Source organism: Stegostoma tigrinum, chromosome 10, assembly GCF_030684315.1.
Source record: "Stegostoma tigrinum isolate sSteTig4 chromosome 10, sSteTig4.hap1, whole genome shotgun sequence".
Classification (NCBI taxonomy): domain Eukaryota; kingdom Metazoa; phylum Chordata; class Chondrichthyes; order Orectolobiformes; family Stegostomatidae; genus Stegostoma; species Stegostoma tigrinum.
In genome coordinates this window covers 58,299,418-58,315,924 of record NC_081363.1, presented here as the reverse complement: position 1 = coordinate 58,315,924, position 16,507 = coordinate 58,299,418, and the positions used below count along the sequence as shown (strand labels likewise).

General features: G+C 39.6%; 1 long non-coding RNA gene across 1 annotated transcript in view; it reads right to left on the bottom strand.

Annotated features, from left to right (window-relative positions):
• Positions 1-12,901, bottom strand: part of LOC125455780 (uncharacterized) — a 42,718-nt gene extending 29,817 nt beyond the window's left edge. The window contains exon 1 of the long non-coding RNA XR_007248309.2: positions 12,654-12,901. This is a non-coding gene — a long non-coding RNA (uncharacterized LOC125455780). The remainder of the gene's footprint in view (positions 1-12,653) is intronic.
• Between the last annotated feature and the right edge of the window lie 3,606 nt (positions 12,902-16,507).

Sequence of the window (16,507 nt, the reverse complement as noted above, 5' to 3'; positions counted from 1 at the left end):
TGTAAATTAAACACAAGTTAACAGGATAAACAAGCAATAAATTACACATGGAATAGCAGATATAACAAAGACTGTCTCATGAAATTACAAGCATTTGTATCACTTCTCAGAAAATATTGCATCTCACTGTCTAACCTCACTGTCTTTCTGATTCAGTCTCTGGAATACAGAATCTCTCCCATTCTATTTCAAAAGATTCGATTTTTGGGTCACCTGCAATGTTAGCTTCATGGTATCCAAATCACCCAGACAGTGCTGTCAACCAAATAGCACACTCTTGTAGAAACTCCTTTGCTAGTTTTACCACAGGGTTGATGGCACTACCATTTGGGCTGTTTTATCTGACTCCTTCAAATAACCTCATTTACTGATTCTGGTTGGCTCTGGCAAAATTAAAGGACAGTTATAAAATTAACCACTCACAATCCCTACATAACCTTATCTTCAGTGTTCTGCCCTTTATAACTGAATCTCATGAGCTTTTTGTAAATGTGCCTTCTCTATTCCATTGCTGCAGCTCTATTTTGTGCCTGCCTAGTTAAACTTGGCACCTTAGCTTCCTCATGCCTGCATTGGCTTGCACATCTCATACATACTCTGTAGGCACCAACCACATACATGCCAGATCCAATGACAATAACATCCGATATGTGGCAGCCTTTAAAAGCCCCTAATGAAATCTCTGATCCACTAACAGTACATTTTTGCACTTCAATGCTCACCATGGGGCATAACAGCAACAATCATTTGATGCTGCAACAAGGACACTGGCTGCATAGTGACATATGCCCAGCTCATGCTCCAGGTGCATTACTTAGCCTTATGGTACTCATTCATGCTGAGCCTTATCTAAATGGTCAGAGCATCCCTAAACTGCATTGTCTCGCATTTTTAAACCTTGCTGCTCGGCCAGAAATATAGGGCTTCCTGTATTGCCATGATGTTTACTGCTTTCCTTAGTCAAGGAGGTGGCCTTTGGTTAAGGGATGCTGACAAAGCAAGTTAAAGGAAACCTACAAAACCAGGCCAGGGCCTTGGACACAATCAGTTAGGCACTCATGGTGGTCAGAGTCAGGATCCTCTCATAAGGCATGAGGAACTGAATGTTGGCCTACCCATCACCCATCCTGCCCCTTTCCCCCCTATTGTGGACTATGTTTCCTCCTGGAGTGAGGGGGGGGGTGCAAGGTGTAAACGAAGATAAAAGTGGGTGACACAACCTTTGTGCTGCTCCAGCTGGATCGGTGTCCCTGGTGAAGTTTGTAGGAAGCACTGAGAGAATTCAGTGTCAGTGCTGACAGAGGTTGGGATATGTGACAGCGAATGAAGGAAGATATTACAGGCAATGGTGAGAGTGGTGGAGCATGAGCCTTGTTAGGAGGTGGTGTAGACAGAGGGATAGCGTGATGCTGACACAGGGAAAAGGACTTATGCTGGTGAAGTGAAGAAGGACATTAACCTTCTTTCTACAGTGCTGTGCAGTCCTCTGGACAACAGAGTCCGCATGACCCAGAAGGCAATCTCAGACAAGGCTGACGTGGTTTGGTGTAATGACCTGCTCTGTTGGTCCTGAGAGAAGAGTATGACCAGCATTTCCTCCACCTATCTATCAGGACTTCCAGCTCCCTGCCCAAAGAGGTGCCAGTTTCCCCTTGTTTGCCATCTGGGGCAAATTGTCCTGCAAATGTTTGTGCAAGACAGTTCCAGACTGACAGTGCTTGTTCATGTGCACAGCAGCCTTTTAAAGATACCGCCAGTATGAGAGATGTCAGTCAGTACCAGGATATCTCCGCAGTGATGAGATGGGGAGTTCTGTGCACAGTAAGTGGTAGAATGAGGCTCAAACCAGGTGAGCGAGGAGTATAGGAGTAGGGTAGATAGTTAATAAGATCAAGGTGATAAGATATGGAGAGAGATCGTGCTATGTCTCGCGGAGATATACTCTCCATGAAGCTCAACAAAACTGCTTAACGACAAAAACATGGGATTAAACTCATTGTTTCAACTGGCAACACCCACAACTCTTTATGTAAATTGTTGCACCATCCAACATTGCTGAAACACGATCTGGCAAACCAAATGGTTGCTGTAAACTGGAATCCAGGGTTAAATCTCCTGTCGTATTATTTCTTACTCTCTGGATTTAACAACATTCACTGTTCTTGCTTAATGCTGGACATTATATTGTCATCAGACTTTTCACTTTAAATTACTGTCTTCAGTTTTAAACTCCTGTTTTATTTTAGCTGCTTTAAGAACTTTGTTTTGATTCTGTTGATTTTTGACACGCCTTACTTAATTTCCTGAATTTCCTTCAAAATTTCACTTTTTGTCCTCTCACGTATTTGAGTTTCGTCCAATTAACACGAGCAGTTGCCTTGTCATTTTTTATTTTGAATTTATGTCCTGGAGCATACCTTCATCCTGGCAGCTCCATAGTGTCAGCACTGATCTCAGTGTTCCACTTTTCTTTAAAGAATGTTTTCCCTCTGTTGCTGTCTGCTTTGCCACATCTTGCAGCTATTGTTTCTACATTTTCAATTACATTGTCTCAGAGCAGCATTAACTTTTCCACTTTTGCTAAATGGTCCAAAGTAATTTTAAAGTAAGTAGCCTCAACGTCTTATGTGTGAGCACATGTTTAGTTCAAACGTTAATTTTCACAGTAAATTTACAGATAGTCATGGATTCTTCAAAGCTGCTTGGCTATCTCAGCTTCAGTTCCAACAGCTTCAGTCAGATTTTCTGGAAGCTCTGGAGACAAAGGTACCCAATCTACAACCAAATTGTTTCCTGACCAAGAAATCAACATTTCAACATCTAAAGTAGAATGACATCCACAGGAACAAGTCAGTTACTAAGCTACAATTCAAATAGTGTTGAAAAAAAAACAGGTAAACAATATCAATCAAAACTCTGAATCAATGCTTTTTGCTCAGCATCTCCTTTGCAGACAACTTTGTCACCCACCAACAAGAACACCTATCAAACATTTTGCAGGAGCACAGTTCATTATTGTTTCAGCCAATTCACATTCATGGCAATTTTCTCAAATGACAGGAAGTACATCTTTACTCCATCCTCAATAAATTTCAGGACCAAGTAAAAGTTGTTCACCAAATCAAATTGAATAGGAGTCCTCTCTAAGTCATCAATCACTTCTTCTTGCCAACACAAGTGTGCACAAATGGAATTCATGCTGCATTTCAAGTTTCCTCATCTCTCCCTTGTTTTCACGCTCTCTTTCTTCCCTTTTCCCAGTCTTTCCTTATCGCTCTCTTTTCTCACTAATTTCTTCATTTCTCTGTCAATCTTTCTTAGTTGTGTTTATTTTTCAATTCTAGCCAGTTGTATTGATCATCAATAGCACTGATCCTTTCATTCTTGAGCTGCTAGATCAGATCCCAGAGTCCAGCCCCTGATTTTGTTATGATGGTAACACGTGATGCCAAAATGTGGGTATAATTTTTGCACTGGCCGAGGTTACTATAAAGAACTTTCCATCTCCAACTCTCCCCTTGTCTCTGCCCTGGTGACCCTCAGTTTTTACCACCACCAGTCATCTCTCTCTTCGATGGCACAGCAGCCTATGGTCCTCTGTGACTATGGCAACTTCATGTTTATTTTATGACAATCCCCTCTGGGAAACCATAAATGCAAGTAACCAAATTTTCCATGAAGTGAAGAAATTACTGACAAGGTTCCACTATGTAGCTTTTACTTCAATACAAGTTAGAATGCAACTAAATTAAACATCAATGAACAGGCAAATTGTGGTAATTACAAACTATGTTATACATGGAATAGCAGTTACAACAAAGACAATAAAACAAGATTACAAGCATTATATCACTACTCACACAACTCGCAATCTTTCCAACTCAACATCTGGCACTCACTTGATGAAGCCAGTTCTCCAGTGCCCCAGAGAGACAGGGTCTTCCAGTTACAATTTCCTGTGGATCTTCTTTAGCTAGATTCATGACAGTCTTGATGACACAGATTCTCCTGAGATTTCTTTATCTGAACTCCTTCAATAAACTTTTTCAATTGTTTGGATCATCTTCTTGCAAAACCAAAGCATAGCTGTAGAAATATCAAGTTCACAATCTCCACGCACACAACCACACATGGCCAACCTTTGTATCATCTGCAAATTTCTTAATCATACACCACACCTTCATCTCCATTATTTAATACATAGCAAAAAAAGAAAGGGGCTTAATACTGAGTCCTGCAGCACCCCACTGGAACAGACTTCCAGCCACAAAACATCCATTAACCTTTACATTTTACTTCATGTCTTGCCATGTTGTCTTGGATTTCAAGGGCTTTTATTTTTGTGACTTTTCTATCATGCCAGACGTTATAAAAAGCTTTGCTAAAATGCATAAGAACCACATCAAAAGCACTATCTTATTAACCCTCTTTTTAACTCTTCATTTATGTTCGCTCAAAGTGACCTTGCTTTAAAAATCCTGACACTTAAATTGTTCCAATAATTTTCCCATCATTGAGATTAGGCTGCTTGGCTTGTACTTACTCAATCTATACTTTTGTTATAAAGTGAAAAGATCGGTTAACATACCTTGACTAACATTGACCAGTTTGCAGTAACTCTTTTTAACTCAGGCGTGTTACGTGATGAGACAGACAAAGGGAATAAGTGATGGGGAAGGTCCAACACAACTTAATTGAGCATCTTATCAAGAACAAAGTAATTTTTGAGTCTGCTATTGTACTTTAATTAAACTTAATCAAACTCTATCAATCTCTTCACAGGATTCTTCAGTAAATAGTATTAAATCGCTAAGTAAATAGTCTCAAATCTGCTCTAGCTATCCACTTATAGCAAATGCCTCTAAAGATTCTATCCACTCGTCCCTACCACTGTATTTGAACTGTTTGTCTGAATGGACTGGTGATACCCATTCAATAAGGCTGGGACAGGCTGTTCCATGGTCTTTGAGGGTTGGCTGATGTTTCAGAATCTGTTGTTGTGAATTTGGGCTTTCCATCTCTTCCAGGGTTGGTTCTAGTTTCGGGTTGTCTCACCGAGGTGGTCTGCCTGGGTCTGGTCAGGCCTGATGAAGGGTATAAACCTGAAACATCAACTTTCCTGCTCCTCTGATGCTGCCTGGACTGTTGTGTTGCTCCAGCTTCACACTGTATTGAGTCTGACTTCAGCATCTGCAGTTCTTACTATCTCCTGACTGCATGAATACTCTGAGATAACACGTGTTATCTCAGATTCTCCAGCATCGGCAGTTCCTATTATCTCTGCATGAATACTCTGTTCCAGTTCTGCAGTTTGTAAATTGACCAAATTTAAACTTGGCTTTCACATTTTCAGATTTTATCCAAGCTCATGAAAAGGAAGTCAGTATTTCAGTAACAATCCTAGGGATCATGGGTCAGCTGACCACATCTTCCTCCATTTATAAGCAATCGTACAAGATTAGCTGTCCATCAGTCTATTGATATTGTGTATTTTATCAGAGGGATTGGAGAATGATAATTAATGCATCAGTTATTTCTTCTCTTACTTCTCCTAATAGGTTTGAAGTACGCTTCACCTAGATTGGAGCTTATCCATGATAAAAATGCTAAATCCATTAATACTTCCTCTGTCACTGTGTAAATGAATGCAATATTTTTCTCTCCTTTTTTCAGAATGTCTGTATTATCCTCTCTTTTGAAAAAGTGGTGCAAAGTATACATAAAGAACCAAACTTCTGTCTCTGCACATGGATTACCTTATGGTCGCTAATAGGTCCTACTCTTTCTTTACTTCGCCTCTTGATTATTCTTGGCAATATTTATTAATTCTGTCTCTTTGCTTTCCCACTTTCCATTCTAATTGTCCCTCATTTACTTTATTTACATCTCCAGGTTTTGAGGAGTATTGAGCCTTTTGAGTATTTTTCAGAAACTTTCTTTTTTAAATCTTTGTCATATCCTTTGAGCACCTTTGTTAATCATTGTTAATTTTTAATTTGTTAATCATCCTCTTTTTGTGAAGGGATTATACTTTCTCCAAACCATCATTATCTCTATTAATATCTACCACAGATCTGTCACTGGTTTAGCATCATAGTATTTCCAGATGGCTTTAGCTAAATCATATCTAGGCTTAGTAAAATTAGTTCTAACATAACTGAACACTTTTATCTTTTACAAGATTGTCATGTTTGCAACTGCTCTTTAACATAAACTGAAATGAAATGGATCCTATGATTTGTTCTGCAGTTTGCTTGACAATAGGTCTGACATTGTTCAATATTAACAACAAGCTATTTACCCTCTCAACTCATTCTCTTCTTGTTTTCTACTCTTCGTGCTCTTTATCTTAAAAAAAAACTGTTCTATCAAGCTTGCTGTCTTATCCCAATTTCAATCTTTACATGTACATTTGTGATTGCACTGACAATATGGCCAAAAATCGGACTTGAGATATCAAGGTAAATGGAGCTGCTACCACAGAATTTTTAGTCTTTCTCATTTGGAATGCTCAATGCTTTGTAGTCTGATATGCTCATCTCCAGTTGACAGCAACTTTTACTAAAAGGTAAGAAATGCTGTGATTTGTTTTGAGCATGTTGAACCATTTTACAATATATAAAGTTACAGAAGAAAAGCATATGATGATTTAGAAGTAAATTTCTTAATGATGTGCTATAGTATAGTCCAGTGCTTTGTAATGCATCAACTGTATAATGCTGCAAAGTCTATTTCTGATGAAATAATATTACAATTAGGCCATACCTCAAGATTTTAAAGATACAAAGTTATACAAATAACAGTAACAAATGTATAACAAAATTTTCATGTACAGTACTGGCTTTGTCTTGTTTATGCTAGTAGCTGGTGTTCTAAATTGTTGTGATGTTAAAATGCAGCTACACTTTCTTTTCTGTACTTTAAGGCCTCTGCTGAGTTACTCAGAATGCTATGAATATTTGTGATTTGAGGAATTGGAAACTGATTGCTGAGAGATTTCTGTCGATTAGTGGATGCTTTTGTATTCTAGCTTCTGCAGTTGTAAACCACAGAACATTTCAAAGCCCTTCTTTTCTTGGAGATGTGGCACATTGTGTTCAAGCGTCTACTATCTTTATTTCTGATGTCCTATTGTGCTGCTTGCTGTTAATTTTGTAAGAACAATGGAGTTATGCCAAATAGTCTTATCAAGTATTTATGTTGCAGATTTAAGGCAGAGATGAAGAGAAATTTCTTCTCTTAGAAGGTACTGAATCGGTTGCGTTCTTTACCACACAGGGCTATTAAGGTTGGGTTGTGTAATGTATTCAAGGCTGAGATAGACAGGTTTTTGATCAGTAATGAAATCAAGAGTTACAGGGAAAAGGTAAGACTATGGAGTTGAGGATCATTGGTTCATCCGTGATTTCATTGAATGGCAGTACAAGATTTCTAAATTACCGGTCCATATCGCTGCAGTTTTTCTTACTGCCATCAGAATTGCTGATGGATGGAAACTAAAGATTCACCTTCCAGTCTTACCAAAGAAGTTCATTGCAGTCCATGAGACTGTAAAAATGTTTGTTAGAAGATCCAATCTTCCCAGTGACTGTAATAGACCTAACTATGCGTGATGGTTAACATACTTGGGCCAAGGACAACAGGTATGGGTGTGGGATCTCAATAGGAAAAAGTATGGCTGGTGAAGTGGGTGCAGGCCAGCAGCAAGAGCATATTATTCACAGAGCCGGAGGTGTTGTATGAAGGAGGAGAGGCCCGATCCCATTGCGGATCAGTTATCTGAGAAATAACTGATTGTTTTATTTCTATTAAGGAATATCATAAAATAAATAACTCACAGAGCTCACCCTGTTAAGAACAGAATGAAGGCCAACTGTCTTTAAGCCAAAGACCAACCAATCTTCCTAGTTGGAAGAGAACACATTCTGGCAGAGTAGTGAAACCACTAGATAGCTTAGGTTTATGAAGCCAGGGGAAATCAGATAGTTATAAATATAATTGCATACATGAATCTTTAAATATTATTAATGGAAGTAACACTTGGTGTGGGGTGTCGTATGAAATGTTAGGCTCTTAAGGGGTTACTATTGAAGAGTGCATTAAGAGTCACCCAATATGATAATATCACACCTACTCAGATGGAAGAACAGCTCTGGATCTTGAAGAATATGTGCTGTCTCTCGAGTGACCCTCATAGCCTTAGTAATAATGTGTATCATACCAATGGGACTTGCACCTTTGAAAGATAAGAGCCTCCTTTTGTTCGACTGCCAAGTGGTTTTCCTCATCCATACGAGACCAGTCAGCCCCTTTTAGATCCCAGTTGGACTATGGTGAGCCATTCATCATACAACACTAATGAATTCAGCTTATTTGCATCCTGCTCCATACTGAATTACATGAGTGTCACTCACCATTCACTTTTTCAAATCTTAGCAGGTTGTTAAATTTTTATGAGATTGAACTCACAGCCTCTTGGCCAATTCTGTACTGCTAACATTTGACATCACCTCCATCCATTGTTCTTCAACCTCATTTTGATATTGTACTTATTTTATTTTCAATGTTTTTTACCTCTCAGTGACCATCTTGATTAATGCCTCAGGAGAGGTCTGATAAAAACAGTGGGGCTGGCCAGGGATGCCTGTCCATGCCAATGTTAGCCCTCTATGAGTCCTGTGTGCTATCTTCTCAGTGAAAGACTAGTCATTGGTTTCTGTTAATCTGTTCAATAAGACCTTAGTTTCTGTGTCATTTTGCTAACTTACCTCTAGAATCAGGTTCCTGACCCTGGATTAAAAATCCAGCCCTAGGTTTAGCATTAAGGTCTGACCCCACAGAGTAAGAAGGAGAGCTGGATTTCTCAGTAGTGAGATTAATTGTCAGGCATGCAGTGTTTTAAGAGGGGCACTGAGCTATAAGAAAACAGGCAGTACCCTGGGGACTAGGACCAGCGGGATAAAGACTCAAAGTTTTGTGGAAACCTAAGAATCTGAGATCGCTGACTGAGTGCTTTGGGAGGGAGACCAAACGTGTGCTTGATAACATCAGAAGCAGTTTAACTTATTAAAAACAATGTTTTTGCGTCTAGCACACCACAAAGATTTTTCCAAAAAGAGTTCTTCTGATTCTCTCCCAGTCATGTGTTGTCCAATATTAGAAATGGTGGAAGATATTAAAAGATGAAGGCTTAGAAAATGTTCTGGTGGCACAAAATAACTTTTTAAAAAAAATTATACAATCTTAATTTTATCTGCAACTCTTTCCTACCAATATTTAAGGTACCTGTTTTAGCAAAAGCCATTTTAGCTGTGCAGCTATTAAGTGGAATGGCTAAAACGTGAACCATTTTGTAGTTACAGTAATTATTACATTGGGAAAAAAAATGTATTTTCCTGTGTTTGACAAATAGACTTTATTAGAGTTTACAGGGCAGGGTTTTTTTTATCATTAGGCAAATAGGCAGGTGCAGTTGGATCGGGAGAAAGTTCTATAAATACTCTAATTTAAGCCTGGAATAAATAGAGTAAATATTGAATAATGGTGTTATGTATACTGGTGTTTGCATCAAGGACAATTGTCTAGTCCATAATCTCAAAGGACAAATTAGCTTGCAATGTACATAATGCCTATAATGAGAACAGAAGAGTTTTATTCTAAATGTGTTTGTTTTTTGCCAAATCAATAAATTGAAGTGCAATTACGTGTCTAAGCAAGGTTTCTGTCAAAGTTACAGTGGCAGGAAAGACTCAGAGGAAATTCGCAGCCTCTATTCTTATTTGTATTTCAGAAGTATTCTGAATGACCTTTCTAATTTCACCACACAATTTGCAATTACGTCTTTTCACTAGTCGTAAACTTAGGGCTTTCTCATGGGATATGGTACATGATGTAGAAAAGAGCTGCAACATTGGAACACAATAACAAATCTGAAGGTTAAATCTAGATTTACAGGAAATCAGAGCCTACAGCTTTGAAATACACTTGCAATTCTGTACTGCTAGAGTATTTTTAAAATTTTTGTCAGTTTTTTTTGTGGTAAGATTTATCCCCAATTTTTGAGTTGGTGTTAGGCTCACCCGTATTAGTTAAAGAATAATCGATTAAGTTCACAGATCCTGCGCATTCTGCTAGTTTGATTGACAAACATAACTGATTTGGTGGGACATCTAATTGGTTCTTTTTTAAAATCATCCAATGCTGGGTAATTAGGAAACTTAAACTGCATCTTTGTCTCTGGGGAGTCTGATTGTGCTTTTCTTCCCCAGTTGTTTCAATGTAACATGGGTTTGTACACCTTTAGCATTATTAGAACATAGAACATAGAACATAGAAAAGTACAGCACAGTACAGGCCCTTCGACCCACGATGTTGTGCCGCGGAATAACCCTAATCCAAAAATAAAATAACCTAACCTACATTCCCCTCAATTCACTGCTGTCCATGTGCATGTCCAGCAGTCGTTTAAATGCCACTAATGACTCCGCTTCCATGACTACCACTGGTAAACTATTCCATGCGCTCACAACTCTCTGGGTGAAGAACCTTCCTCTGACGTCTCCTTTATACCTTCCTCATAGCACCTTAAAACTATGCCCCCTCGTGGCAGTCAATCCTGCCCTGGGGAAAAGTCTCTGGCTATTGAATTATTAATTGCACTTGTAATATACTGCAGATGCTGGAAAGCTGAACTAAAAGCAAAAAATTTCTGGAAACACTCAGCGGATAAGGCTGCATCTGGGGAATGAGGAAAGCAGAGTAATATTTCTGTTGATTCTGCCTGATTCTGCACATTTCTAAGATTTTCTACTTTTCTTTGAAGTTCCTGGTTAATTAGTAACATTGGGAATATTAGACTGTAAAAGCCTGTGTTGGTCAATTGACTATCTGTGTGCTGGCTCCTCGGCACAGGAACATGATTCTGCAGATCATTTTGTGGTTTGATTATATCATCAAGCCCAGTCAGATGTTCACTGGTGAATGAAACTTATTTTCAACACCAAACATTATTTCTATTTGTCGATTTGTACACAGGTTATAGTAAATTTTACTTAAATTCTTTACTTAACCGGCAAGAAAATGTTTGAACACCCAAGTAGCCTATGAGGACCAAAAAACCTGATAAGACCTATGATTCAACAGTGAGTAACCTGTGAAGCTTTGTTCGTTGTTTATTTTATGAAAGGAAAACAATTAAATAAAATGTTACAAAACGTTTAACTGCCATGTTATCGTTTCTTGTGAGGTTTCACAATACTGCCTCGGATAGTTATGAGTCATTTTTCCTTTTGTTCCTTGTGTTAGAAGATCTTGTCATTGTCTGAAACATATTTGTATTCAGCTTCTTCTCCCAAGAGGCAGCTATTCATGCATGAGCCTATTTAACCAAGGTCAGCAGGTTGTTAACTGTTGATAAATCACAATTGACCTCCAATTTCTTTTTAGCCTGATGACTGCACACATTTTCATTCTAATTCTGTGTTACTGGATAATGAGTTGGAACCTGGTAAAAATTGCTTCTGTTGGTAGCTCCAGAAGATATTGCAGCTGACATCATCAGTTGTACTGAAGCTCTGGCTGAAGTAAGTAACTCAGACTGTGCCCAGTATCTGGAGCTTTTCTTTGAATGTTGGATTAACCGATAAAGAGCATATATTTTGACCAACCTTGGTTTCTGAAAGTGTTTCATTTCTCTGTCATGTTTTTTAAAAATCACTCTTTAGCATAATGTTAAGTCGTCATCCAGAATGAAATGTAGACACCCGTAAGAACAATGTAAAAATTTTAAAAACTTAGGTTTTGTTGGATCTTTTTAGAAAGGAAACACTAAGACTTTATACCCTATAAACTGAAACACATTACACTGCTAAATTTGTAGATTGCTAAATGGCATTGCTTTTGGAATAAAATAGTTTGAAGAATACAACTTTCTTATACAGAATGGCCCCTTTCTTCAATAGATTCTATGATCTCATCTCCTGTTCCAATTACAGTGGCTGCTCCTTCAGCTAATATGTTACAATTCAGTCACTCCCTCACTCAATGCCTCCAGCTGTAGAGTTGCTGCAGAAGCCCTGAAGCTGTTATGATCAATAACGTCTTTTTAAAGCAACTGCCATCACTGCCCTTGCCCCTCACTGCTATCAGTCATATCAGAATGTCATTGGGGAAGGGCTGTCAAGCCTCAAGTATTGGAAAAGCCATGGTGAGGGGCTGCAAGTCACACAGCTTCAGTATAGGGGATGCTGTGAGTTACAAGAGAAACACTATTAAAATGCGTCTGGTTTCACTTTATGAGATTACATGACCCATTAACTATACGATGTTAAAGAAAAAATGTAATTAAGGAAATGTTAAATAAGGACTTGCTATAGTTTGTTTGGTGGAAACTTCTGAATGCAGCTGCAGCAGTGATGTCTGCCATTTGGCCCATCATACCCCTGCCAGCTGTCCGCAAGAACAACTCAGAGCATTCCCCTGTTTTTTCTCCACAGTCTTGCAACTTGTTACCATTTGGATAATTAATCAATTCCGTTTTGAATGTTGTGCTTAAATTCACCTCCACCACTCACTCAGGCAATTCCAGATTCTAATGACTTGGAGCATAAAGCAGTTTTTAAAAGGCATTCATATTTGGCTCTTTTACGATTTACCTTAACTTGGTGTTCTTCACTCTCCATCTTGCCAACAAATGGAACAGTTTTTCATCGACTGCTCTGCCCAGACACCTCATGAATTGAATTCGTCTACTAAATCTCCTCTTGACCTTTTCTTCTTCAATGAGACATACCACGTAACTGGAGTCCCTCATCCATGGAATAATTTTCAGAAACCTTTTTAGCACCCTACACACTCTCCTTAAATTTTGTGCCCAGAATTGGAAATAGTCATATAACTGAGGCTCTACAAGTCTTCTCTGTAGGTTTGCCATTACAGCATTTTTTTTATACTCAGCACATCTATTTTTAAAACCTAGAAACTCACGGAGCCACAGAGTCATATGTGCCTTCTAAAATGATTTCTCAATCTGGAATAAACAATCTGTGCGCTGGAATTAGATGCTGTACTACACAATTCCAAGAAAGATAGCCTATTTCGAGCATTCTTGCAGCCTCCAACTTACTTTTATCGTGTGTGTGAATAAGATAGAAGTTGTTTTCTAAAAGGTAATGGAATAATGCAGACCATCCAACTGTGATGATTTTAATATTATAAATGAAAAAGGTTACTCTTGTAAGTGCTGACAGAAAGTGTTACATATTGAGTTCCAAGACATATTATTCAGTCTTCATTAGAATATTGCCTGATGTTAATAATATCATCCTGATATTCCAAACCAAGGAACACATTCAGTCACAAATGGGCAGCCTCTGTCACATCTGCAAAGAGTCTGTTTTGACCATCAGCATCAAGAAGAGAGATGTCTCGGTCCAGGGTGTTGCCAGAAAATTACCTGTCAGTTTTTAAACTTTGAGAAGCTTGAAGTTGTTGATAGCTTCACATCTCAAGGCTCCACTATCACCAGTAATCTGTTGCCTGATGCTGAAATCAACACACACATCACAATAGCTGCAACTTTTATGTGCAAGCTTAATAAGAGCATGTGGAACATTAGCAACTTGAATGAAAATGCCAAACTGTGAATCTACCAAGCCTTCATCCACAAGGCACTTCTCAATAATGGTGACACCCAGAAAAGATCATTTAGGTGGGAAGAAATCCTAGAATCCCCACAGTGTGGAAGCAGGCCATTTGGCCCATCAAATCCACAGCGACCATCCAAAGAGTAGACCACCCAGACTCAAACCCCTACCCTATTCCAGTAATGATGTGGAGGTGTTGGTGTTGGACTGGGGTGGACAAAGTCAGAAGTCACATGACACCAGGTTATAGTCCAACATGTTTATTTGAAATCATAAGCTTTTGGAGCACTGCACCAGATGAAGGAGCAGCGCTCTGAAACCTGTTGGACTAACCTGTTGGGCAGCACAGTGGCTCAGTGGTTAATACTGCAGTCTCACAGCACCAGGGACCCGGGTTCGATTCTCGCCTTGGGCAACCGTCTGGGCAGAGTTTGCACATTCTCCCTGTGTCTGTGTGGGTTTTCTCCAGGTGCTCCGGTTTCCTCCCACAGTCCAAAGATGTGCAGGCTAGGTGGATTGGCCATGCTTAATTGCCTGTAGTTTTCGGGGTGTGTGGGTTATAGGGGGATGGGTCTGGGTGGGCTGCTTCAAGGGACAGTGTGGACTTGTTGGGCTGAAGGACCTGTTTCCACACTGTAGGGAATCTAATCTAATCTATAATCTGGTGTTACATGACTTCTGACTCTATCCCACTAACACTGCATATCCACCCAACCTGCACATCTTTGGACTATGCGAGGAAACTGAAGCAGATGCAGGTAGAATGTGCAAACTCCACACGGACAGTCATCCGAGGCTGGATAAAACCCAGGTCCCTGGTGCTGTGAGGCAGCAGTGCTAACCACTGAGCCACCGTGCTGCCCATTCAGAAAGACTGAACAATTTCCAAAATTGCTGTCTTTGATGTCTCCTCAGTATCTCTGATGACATGGTCACCACATCAGATGTTCTGGTGCATGCTAATTCTATCAGCATACATCACTGCTATGATCTGCACTGGTTTTACCAGGCGCGCCAGATCAGTGAAGACTTTCTGTACAGTGAACTGATCATTAGGCTGGGTGTCCATTATCTCTGCTCCATGATCACCAGGATAATATGAAAATGGTTCACATTGACATTAGCTACTGGGAGCCAGTTGGCAATGGCCATGAGCTCAGGAGGCTGACTGGTTGGAGGGGCATTGGCAGAATATTGGGTACCAATAAGCTGAGCTGATTCAGAAGAGAGCCCAGGGAAAACAAAGACCGATGCATCCTGTATCTTCTCAAACCATCGTCTTTCTTTGCAGCAACTGTTGAAGAAACCGCTATCTCAACAAAAGGCTCAAAAGCAAAGTGTACCACCACAGCATAAACTATCATCTCATGAGACACAAGAGTGGCAACAACAATGATAACAGGATATAATAGAGGCAGTTCTCCAGTCCTCTCACACTACCTCGATATTTAATGTGATATATATGTGTATAGCATACTCTGTGCACAATAGCAGTCATGAAAGGAATCAGTGCAAAATTACTTCTACTAGGGGTTGCTTTTTCCTGTTCCATTGAGCCCTAATATCCAATATATGTGGAAGGTCTTATCTCTCTGTTTTCTAAGAATTTTTGAACTATGTTCCAGGAACAAAGTTCACTTCCTTTTTCCAATCTTGCCAGAGTGGATCTTCCAGTGGTTCTAAATCTTTGTGCGTTCTTTCTCTTTATTCAGAGGAGCAACTTACCCCACAATATCCCTCTGGTAGCTAGAAAATAATAGTTTTTTCTCGTCTACTCATGACAGATGCCTTTGCTCCCTCTCTCTCTCTCTCACGCACACTCTCTGTCTCTCTCTCTCTGTCCCTTGGTGTCACTACCCATCACTTTTTCTATCCCTTGCTCGCTCTCTTCCTTATGCTCTCTGTCTCATTCTCCATCTGTCAGAGTCTCTCTGTTTGTTTCTCTGTCTCTCTGTTGGTCTCCCTCTCTGTATGTCTCTTTCTTGTTTTTTTTGTTTCAGGTATGTTATTCGCTAATTGGAGAAAGTTAAAGCTCTAATACATAAATTGGCTAGCTGGTAGTTAACAGAGAGTAGACATAAATGGGCCATTGTCTGGTTGGCAGCAGGTGACCCTGCAAGAGTTTCTGCTGGGGCTTCAAACTTTTACAATTTACATCATTGATGTTGTTGTGGGAAGCAAAAGAAGGTAACTAAATTTGCAGATGACACCAAGATAGATCAGAAAGTATGCTGTGTAAAGGATATAAGGAGGTTGTAGACAGGTATATTCTGGCAGATTGCATACAATATGGGAAAATGTGAAGTTGTTTACTTTTGCAGGATGAATGAAAAAGCAGGGTATGAATAAACTGGAGAATGACTGCAGAATTCCAAGGTGCAAAGAGATTTAGTGTTCATTCTGGCATAAATGGCTCATTGGTTAGCACTGCTGCCTCACAGCTCCAGGGACCTGGGTTTAATTGTAGCCTTGAGAGAATGTCTATGTAGTGTTTGCAAGTTTTACCCGTATCTGTGTGGTTTGCACCAGGTACTCGGGTTTCCTCTTACAGTCAAAGTTATGCAGATTAGTTGGATTGGCCATGCTAAATTGCCCATAGTGCCCAGGGAGGTGCAGGTTGGGTGGATTAGCCATGGGAAATGCAGGGTTACAGGAATGGGGCAGATACGTAGGCCTGGATAGGAAGCTCTTCGCAGAGTTGGTGTGGGATTGATGGGCAAATGGCCTGCTTCCATACTGTAGCAATTCTATGAAGTGACAGAATGTTCGTCTGCAGTTACAGTAGGTATTCAAGATGGGTAATGAGATGCTATTCTTTATAAACTGAGGAACTAAACATAAAATTGATGATATTATGCTTTAAT